Source organism: Pyxicephalus adspersus, chromosome 10 (assembly GCF_032062135.1).
Source record: "Pyxicephalus adspersus chromosome 10, UCB_Pads_2.0, whole genome shotgun sequence".
NCBI lineage: Eukaryota > Metazoa > Chordata > Amphibia > Anura > Pyxicephalidae > Pyxicephalus > Pyxicephalus adspersus.
In genome coordinates, this window is record NC_092867.1 from 1,035,201 (window position 1) to 1,045,590 (window position 10,390).

The following is a 10,390-nucleotide window of genomic DNA, read 5'->3' on the forward strand; positions in this document are numbered from 1 at the left end:
AATTTATTAAGGATGACATGAATACGTCTCTCTGGACAGAAGTTCTAATTCTCTTGGCTGATCAGAAATAAGAACGAAGCTAAAGAACCCTGATGTTTCCTTGACTTTCATTTCCTGCATGGTTCCACTTACCCAATAATAATTATTAGTAATTATTATTAGTACACCTCACTATCTGGCACTGGCATTGTGACAGCCCCTATATTTCTCTACCAATAGGCTGCACTTTTGTTTTGGCAAAGGTCGATTTCCTTTCCGTTGTCTGAACTCAAAGATTTTTCAATCACAGCCAGGAAAAGTCTGAACATTTTATCTGATTGCTTATCCCAAGTCTGTGGCACACAATGGGTCCATTTATTAAAACTATCCAAGACTGGAGAAGATAGAGTATCATGGGGGACCTGGGTGATCCAACAGACCTGGAAGGGTTCCATCAGATGCGGATGTAGAAGCCAATACTGGAACAACCTCTGAAGCAATTGGAAGAGCAACCTGGACGAGTTTGACCTATGCGAGCAGAAACTTGGCATCATCTCATAAAGGGTTTGTAATTCTCTTTTTTTGCAAAAACCATTGGACGAACTTTTAGAGGGCAATATATAAAGTAAGTAAAATAAGTAAATGTGACATTCCATGAAACAGTCCCTGGTGGGGAATATTCCAGGTCCATATGTTTAAATAACAGTAATAGATTCTCTGCCAGGGAACAAAGTGTAGTCAAGGGCATGTGTGGGGAAATATGTTTGCATTTTCTGTTGGCCAATAATTTTAGTGGATGTTTAGTTAGGGATTCATCATCTATTAGGCAGTGGAAGCCAAAAAAGGTTGAGTAGAGAAAGCCTAGGCCCTGGGACTGAACTGGGAATGTAAGAGGTGACGTATGGGAGTATGGGTAGACCAAATAACTCAGGATTAGTGGTACAAAGTCCTTCCTTGAGTTTTGGTTGATATAGTTGTTACATAGTTACATATTCAGGATAACTCCATCAAGTTCACCCACTAGGGAAATAAACATATCCCAGATATAAAACCCTATAAGACATAGATGGTCCAGAGGAAGGCAAAAAAACCCCGTACAATTTGCAGCAACAGGGAGAAAAAATTCCTTTCTGATTCCATGAAGCAATCGGATGTTCCCTGGATCAACAGTCTCTGTTATTTTTACTTTAAATCCTTAATCCCCAGTTATATTCTGTGCTTCTAGAAATCATCCAGCTTTTTCTTAAAGCAATCTATAGTAGTTGCTGAAACTACTTCCTGAGGGAGCCGATTCCACATTTTCACAGACCTTACAGTGAAGAATCCCTTCCTTATCCGGAGCTTAAACTTCTTTTCCTCCAGGAGCAAAGAGCGCCCTCTTGTGCTTTGTAATGACATTACAGTGAATTATGGGGGAGAGAGTTCCCTATATGGACCATTTATATATTTATACAGGGTGATCATATTTCCCCTTATACGTCTCTTCTCAAAGGAGAATAGATTCAGTTCAGCTAATCTCTCTTCATAGCGGAGCTCCTCCATTCCTTTTTTGTGAACTGGTGCCCAAAACTGGACTGCATATTCCAGATGTGGTGTGACCAATGCTTTGTACAGGATTATGTCTCCATCTCTGCAGTCTATTCCTCTTTTATTACAAGAAAGTACTTTACTAGCTTTATATATTGCAGCTTGGCATTGCATGCTGTTATTAAGTCTATGATCTACCAGAACCCCCAGATCCGTCTCCATTTCTGACTCCCCCAAATGTATTCCCCCTAGACAGTATGAAGCATGCATGTTGTTACCCCCAAGTGCAGAACTTTACATTTATCTATATTAAATGTCATTTGCCACTTGTTGTGATGTATGATATTCTTTTGTCTTCAGTTTCCAGATCTTTGCAGAATTAACAAAATATAATAAGGTATAACAACTGGAAGGAGAGAAATCCTGATTACTGATATACATTTGATAGTATCAGGATTAATGGTATCAGAAGATAAAGTGAAAGTAATACTTAACTTTGAGCAATGGCCCTGGATATAGAGAACAATGTTAGGGTAAATGCTTTGTTTTTCTGTCCCCTGATATGAAGGTCTGATATGGAAGTTATAAAGGATGAATAATTATTTCAGGAGATTGATCGATAGTTAGACCAGTTGGGATAGTCTGAGGATGGTTGAGAACGCAGAATTACTTACACTTTTTACAATGTTATTAAAGTCTCTTATACACATCAAGAAAGTGTCAATGGCACATCAGGAGTCCGTTCAGTGCCCAGAGCCCAGAGTTTCTCAATCAGGATCCTCTATGGTTCTTCCAGAGGTTTCTGGGGGTTTCTTGAGCAATTTGTGACCCTCAGGTCAGTTTAAGTGACACCAATGATCTTTTTGGTTATCTGTAAGGGTGACATTCTTCCCAATGGCCAACATTGTAGGAGACAGTCGTACAATTACCACCATGCCAATATACTCTGAGCTGTGGATATAGAAATCATTGAAGGGGTTCTGTGAAGACCTGAAAGTTATTTCAAGGGTTCCCCTGTGTTAAAAATGATGGAAAACACTGAGACTAGTGAACTTATGATATTGGAACATATGGACAATTTTGTGCAGAATGCTTATTATTGTGTAGGTAGCTGTTTTCTGCTTCATAGGGCCTAATTTATTAAAGCTATCCAAGGCTGGAGAGAATACACTTTCATCCGTGAAGCTGGGTGATTAAGCCAACCTGGAATGGATCTGGTCCAGGATTAAAAAAAAATTCCAGCAAAAAATAAATACTTTGAAGAAATCCATTCCAGGTTCACCTAGCTTTACTGATGAAAGTGTTTCCTCTCCAGCCTTGGATAGCTTTAATAACTCATTCCCATAGTCTTATGTGTGAGAATTGGTTGGAAGAGATGTCCACTATCCTTCCACCAGCTTTCATTCCTTAGAAATAAATTTGGTGTTTGGACCATCTGAGTGGACTCTTTAGGATTACTTTTTGAAAGAAACTATATAGTGGTCTGATCATGGAACCGGGACATATCTGCAAAAAATACTAACAGAAGGGAACAAGATGGAAGAAATGTGATTGATAGGAGAAAATAAGGAAAGTAATATTAGGCATATGGTGATTATCAGCTGTTTTGTACAATGTCCCCTATTCAAGCACTATGGAAGGGAAAACCTAGATGGATGATGTTATAGACAATAGTGAGTCTATCTACCTGGAAAGAACAGAATGACAGATAGGTGGAGGTGGTGTCTTAACCGGGGATGAAGGGTGAAGGATAAAATTAGGCCAAGAGATATAATAAGAAGCATACACTATACAACATAATGAATGGTTGTGGTAGAGCAATATACTATGGTAAGCCAATATGGGGCCCCACCACTGTGGTGAGAATAGAATGAAAAAGATAAGAAATCCGAGCATGGATGAGTTTCCTAACACCTCCAAGAGAACCATAATAAAGACTGTTCTCATTCCAGTATTTTATACATATTTAATGATATATTATGGTTATGTTTGGATATCTTTTTCATGCCTATGGGTATTGTCTTACTAAAAATCGGTCAAACAATTTTAGCCCCCCCATAATAGTTGAGGAACTACAATGTTCTATCAATATCGATATCAGACACATTCCTGATGTTCATAGAAGACTAGGAAGAGTCAGGGAGTATAAATACCTAATTACATAGTAAGCATATATACAGTACACAATATGAAAACATATATTGTATTTACATGTATACATTTTGTATTATTATTATCCACATCAAATGTACACATAAAACATTATATAACTGCTGCATAAACAATAATAATGGTACTAAAATGACATTCTCCTGTAATTCAGCACATAATGAAGTTACAAGGAATTCTAGGAGTATTTTATCCACTATCAAGGGGTATCAGGAGCTGCAACTGTTTATTATTACAACCCAGGAATGGCCTAGGTAAGTTTAATTAGTTGGAGAAAGGATATTAATTATTTATGTATGCATTTATATCATGCTGACACCTTCTACTCCACAGATTACATAGTTTTGTTGTTGTCTTTCAGAAGAGCTCACAATCTACGATAGTCATTGATGTAAGGCCAATTGGGAGAGAAAGCCAATGGACACATGGACAGATTTTGGGAGGAAGCTGGAGTGTCCAGGGAAAAACCGAAGCAAAAACAGGGGGAACATGGAAGAAAAAGGTTACATTACCTGCTTGCAGCATATATAGCTCACCTGGTCATTATTTACCAAACTGGAATCATGTTTTTAAGGCAACTCTGTTGTTCATAAGCTAAAGAAACGTTCACATGGAGATCCCTCCTCTACCCCACAAGAAGTCCATAGGAATGAATTGCGGTGCACACACAAGGGCATTGGATTTGGAATGTAATGTAAACCATGTCGGAGCTAAATCTAAGTCTGTATAGTAATATGGGGGAGGTGGAGGTAACAAACAATTGATGTCTATGGCATGTGTACTTATATCTGAGCCTTGGCCTCACAAGACATAGTATGTTTAGATGTGAAATGTATTCATATTTTATTAGTGCGATAGTTTTACTGGAAAAAGGTGGTAGGACAGGAATTCAGCAATGGCTAAAATTTTTCATTCTTGTCAATGAAATCTTAAAAAACATCAGAGCTGATACAAATACATAATAGAAAACCATTTGGGAGGGTGCTTGGTAATGTATCCTTAGCATGAAACATTGTGTTGAAGGTGCTGATAAACAGAAAATGGGTAGAAAGGTGTGGAAATAATAATTACTTAATATTTACCCAATTTTGACAACAATGTTATTTTTCTTGTTTTGCAGTCAGTCTGCAGAACATATAAAGCAAAGAGTATAGCTTTGTCTTGGCAGCACAATGGGGACCTGGATTGCTGCCATAAAGGACTGAAGTTCAGATCTTCAGAAGTTTATACCCCTTGTATAGGCAACATCCATGCTTCCTATAATGTGAAAAGTCCTCTGCACAATATTCCAATCAACAAGGCCCATACTCACTGAGCAGTGCGTTGATTGGAACACTATGTGTGTATAGGAATCCAGATCTTCAGCAGTCTATACCCCCTGCACAATACTCCAAGCAACAATGCTCATGCCCCTATAGTCTGAGACATCCCCTGCATAGTATTGTATTTACCAACACTCATGCCCCCTGTAGTATGGCAGATTCACTAAATAGTACTCACATTACCAATGCCCATACTCACTGAGCAGCATTGTTCATTAAACTCTATGGCTGGATGTCTCCAGGAGTCCAGATCTTCTGCAGTTTACCTCTCCCCCCTTTGACAGTACTCCAATCAACAATGCTCATGCTCACTGGGCAGCGCTGTTGTTTGGAACACTATGATGGCTGTGTAGCAGACTATACCCCTTTGCTGCAAACCACAATGCTCAAGCTCCCTGTAGTCCAACACATCCCTTGTACAGTACTCAGCAATTCTCATTCTGCCTGTAGTTTGACACATCCCCTGCACCATACTCCAATTAACAATGCTCATGCTTCCTGTATTACAACACCTCCATTGCACATTACTCAAGTCAACAATGCTCATGCTTTTTGAATTTCAGCACGCCCCCTGCACAGTATTCCTATCAATAATGCTCCAATACATCCTGTGCACAGGGTCCTGAAGATCCTCAGCAGTCTACATTCCCTTCATAGTGTTCCAGCCAACAACACTCATACCCCCTATAGTATGACAGGATCCCTGTACAGTACCCCAATCAGCAATGTTCATGCTAACTACAGATCAGGATGTCCTTCATAGTGTGGGGGTTGTATGTCCAGAAGACCAAATCTTCAAAAGTCTACCTCCATTGGACAGGGCTTCAACCAACAATGCGTATGCTCCTTGCAGTCCGGCATGCCCACTGCACGATACTCCAATCAGCAATGCTCATGCTCCCTTTAGTCCAAGCTGCCCCCTGCACGATACTCCAATCAGCAATACGCATGCTCACTAAGCAGCGCTGTTGGTTGGAACACTATGATGGGAATGTGTTGGTCCACTAGTTTTCATATTATTACTAATTATCATATTAAATCTTTAATGTGGCTTTCAATTTCTACATCATGTGGAAATATAAACATTTCTTTGTGATATGGGTATGTCCAAGCAATAAAGCCTTAGTATGACCCCAATGTTATTGTTTGGGTCCCCAAGTTTTGGGGTGTCTTTGTTTTTGGATAGTGTGTCATTGTTCTGTGACCCCTATATGTCAGCAGGTCATTGTCCCGGGACTACAAAATAACAGCGGGTCATTGTTCTGGGACCCCGAATGTTAGTGTGTTAATGTTCTTGGATCCCCAGTTGTCAGTATGTGATGGTTCTAGGACCCTAAGTGTCAGTTTGATGTTGTTCTACACTACAAATTGTTAGGGGAATCCAAGTATTCATGTTGTAGGACTACCAGGTGTCAGTATTTCAGTGTCCTGGGACCCAAAAACATTGCCTGGGATCCCAAATGTTAGTGTGTCAGTATTCTGGGATCCTTATGTGTCGGTGGGTTGTTGTTCCGGGACCCGCAATGTTAGAGTGTCAGTATTGCAGCATCCCCAAATGTCAATATATCATCATTCTGGGACCCCAGGTGCCCTTGTGTTATTGTTCTGGGGCTCTGATGTACCTAATTGTTAGGGGTGCCAAACGTCGGTGTTGTATGAATACCCAACCATTGGCTGGGGCCACCAATGTTACTTCATCATCCCCAAGTGTTGGTGCTGTAGGACTACCAGATATTAGTATTTCAGTGTTATGGGACCCAAAATGTCCTTGTGTCATTGTTCTGGTGTCAGTTTTCTAGGACCCCCCCCAAGGCCAGTATTGTAGAATTCATATGTGTCGGTATATCAATGTTCTCGGACCTCAGGGGCAGTTTGTCTTTGTCCCAGACCCCTAAATGCCAGTATATCATTGTTCTGGGTGTTCTGTCCGTTGTATGTTGCCAGTAGCTCCGTCGTGCCTGAAACATTGTCCCTATCACCATGTTACCGATCCTGAGCTATCACACAGAGGCTCGGTGGAAAGTATGAGGCTCGTTTAATGTATCGGTTCTCTGCAGACAGGAAACGGGAAATGTTCTGACTCCATTATACTCAGTTTGTGGTATGAAGCAAAGTCCAGGCACTCTGACCTCTTTCACAATCCCCCACCCTGCTCACTGCCTACTAACAATCCTATCTACAGCAGATCAATTCTAATGCATGAGTAACAAGGAAGTCAATTTTATTTCATCTGTATCTGGATGACTGCCAATTAACACAGAAAAAAAAAATAATAATAATTAAAAAGTAATAATAATAATAATAATTGCAAAAAGCAAAAACATTCCCATTAACTTTAGAGGAGACCTCTAATAATCAATGGCTGCACCTGCACTGGTCATAAATATTTATATAGAACCATAGGTCACATCCATAGATTATCATAGTAGGCACTTTCTTAAACCAGGAAAACACTTTGCTCCCACAAGATACCGGGAATATTTTCCTGTTTATTACTGGTAATTTGATCTTGTGGTAGAAGAGGGAACATCTACATGTACATCCTGCAAGGTGTGGTATTGCTTTGGGACCCCTTGGGCACAAGTAGATTTAGAAATGATCTTTCATGGTCATTTCCAGGGAGAGATGAATGAATAAACACTGTACACACAGCACTGTTAAATTATATAGAGAAGGGAGCGGGAGGATAAGTGAGCAGCACCCCGCAGTGTCCTCCCCCTGTAGGGAAGTTCATTAGTCGCCCCCACTTTTATCATCCAGAGTGTACATAGCTTTTGGCTTAAATGAGTTGCCATACCATTGCAAATATGTTAATTTTAAAAGAATATTTAGATTATCCAACAGAATGAGATTTATAAAAGAAAAGAATTTCCTTTTCTTTCCTTTCCTTCCCTTCTCTTTCCTTCTCCTTTTTTATCTCTTCTTTCTTTCTTTCTTTCCTTTCTTTTTCAGTTTATACTTCTTCACATCTATAGATGGCGCTGTGCCCTCCTCTAACATATGTAACAAACTCTTGCTGTCAGAGATAAGAGACATGAGTTTGTTACACACGTTACATAAGGACACAGCTCCATCTACTGGTGGCCAACAACCATGAAAAAAATAATTTTTAAGCAAGTGTCCCATCTTGATCAACTGACTGGTGAACGTGAACCAATCAATGTGAAAAATGACACCTGCAGAGAGACAGTGAGATAAAAAAAACAATGAACAGCTAGAGGATAATAATAGAATATTATGATATATATGTGATATATGTTCACAATAGCAGTGAAGTTGCGGTGCATTTATCACTTCCTCATGCCAGTGATCACAAGTAGCTTCTGCCCACAGCAGCCCCATAAAAGAATGAATGGGGGTGACGGTGAGCTGTAACAGTAACGCAATGTGGTGTCAGTAACCAGGAGCCACTCCGGATCCCTAAATCCCAAGGCAGGTCTGAACCTAGTCCTAAAGTGGAACTAAATCCCCAATACTTACCTACCCCCCCCCCCCCCAGGGCACCGACATCTTTCTTCTTCTTTTATGATGTTTGCCCAGTTTGATTGGCCATGCTGGGTATTCCTGGCATGCACAAGGGAAGTGATCAGTAAAAACAGTTATTGCAGAGAGTGAATATAAATCCTAAACAAGTAAAAAGAATGCAGCTGCCACCTCTAAGTAAGTGGGCGAGAGTACCAATAATAAAAGTCTGTTGTCACAAAACTCTATTGTTTATACTGTATGGATTTTTTGGAACAAAACAAGAACAATGTAACTTTATCTGTCTGTAATTTTCATGTTTCTCAATGTTTTGCTCAGTTTCCATCACTTCGGCTGTTTCTTCTGAATTTCTTCTAGAAAAACCTGAAAAGTAACATCAGAGCTGAATAAAGTGAAGTGAGCGCTGTGTGTAGCTATTTGTCACCATGATGAATGGCGCCGAGCACAGCTGGGGGGGCATTTTTTCTGCATTACGAACATTGTAATCCTTACAACTTCCATAGAAAGTTCTCTCCCATGACACAACATGGCTACATGACAACTGCATAGTGAAATCTGATACATTGTTGTCACAAATTGTAATTTTGCTCACAGCAGGTGTGATGTCTAGAATGCAGATAGAGGTCAATAGGGCCACTAGGTGTAATTATCAGCCTAACCCTATATTAATCAATCATGTGACGGTTCTTTCATTTGTATTACGATGACATTAACCAAGGCAGTCATCAAGGAGGGTCCAAATCAACGAGTGGCCGAGAGGTCATACTGGTCATATGAGCAATACGTCATTTGTCAAAGATTGATAACCCTGGAGAGCCAAATATTGCATGTAGGAGAGGTTGTTTTCTGCTCTTTTTGCACAGATTTTTTTTGATGATTGTTTGTGACGGTAAAATTCCAGCATCTCTAGTGTTGTTCCCTGTCATGCCAGATCCAATGGCCAACAGCTAATGACCACCATTGGTTTCCTATGGGGAGAACGCAGCATTACGTCCTCCCCAAATCTCATTCATTTTAGTGCTGCTGGAAATGATTACCTACGACAATTATGGAATGGGAGTGTGTGGTTTCAGAACCTCTGATGGGTTGTACTGAAGTTTAGGTGTCTACAGGGGGAATTTCCATTAATATCCCTGTCCTGATGAGCACACAGAACAATGACACATCAGTTCTGTAGATCTCTAGGGTTCCTCCAGAGGTTGCTGGGGGTGCAATGAGCAGTTTGTACCTCTCAGGTCAGTATAAGTAACCCCAATGATCTTTTTGGCTATCAGTAAGGGTGACATTCTACCCACTGGCTAGCAATGTAAGAGGAACTCTTCCCACTGACCACCATACTAATGTACTGTGATCTGTAGATATAATATTTATAGAAGGGGGCCCCTGAAGACCCCGAAAATTATTTCGAGTTCCCCCATGTTATAAAGGCTGTGAAACACACTGATATAGAAGCAAGCATTAGAAGTGTTCGGACCCATTAACCGGGGCGGACATAGGGAGGTGCACAGTGTGGGGCTGCACGAGGGTCCTGGACCTTCCTTAGCTAAAAGAAGTACCAAGTCAGTTTGATGAGGAGCCCCCAAGTAAGTTCTGCACAGGGGCTCCCTGTTATCTACATCTGGCACTGGTAATTGTAACTTGGATTTGAAAATTCTGCATTGGTATTTTTTTGACGAGCTGCACTATACCTGTCAATGGCGGCTATAATACAGCTCAACCAATCCACTCACCAGACAATGGCAGCTGTTATTTTTAGGGTTTGCCCTGTCAATGATTGATAGGGTTGCTGAAAAAAAGCAACAAAACTAATAAAAGGAATGGAGCAGCTCAGCTATGCTCTCTTCCTAATTATTCACTTTGAGATCATTACAAAGCACAAGGGGGCGCTCTTTGCGTCTGGAGGAAAAGAA

The 10,390-nt window shown here is 40.4% G+C and overlaps 1 long non-coding RNA gene across 1 annotated transcript; it reads left to right on the plus strand.

The window, feature by feature from the left end:
• The first annotated feature begins 220 nt into the window (after positions 1-220).
• LOC140339798 (uncharacterized) lies at positions 221-5,564 on the plus strand. The gene is made up of 3 exons (XR_011922556.1): positions 221-543; positions 3,830-3,929; positions 4,037-5,564. It is a non-coding gene; the product is annotated as an uncharacterized lncRNA (long non-coding RNA).
• Positions 5,565-10,390: the final 4,826 nt, after the last annotated feature.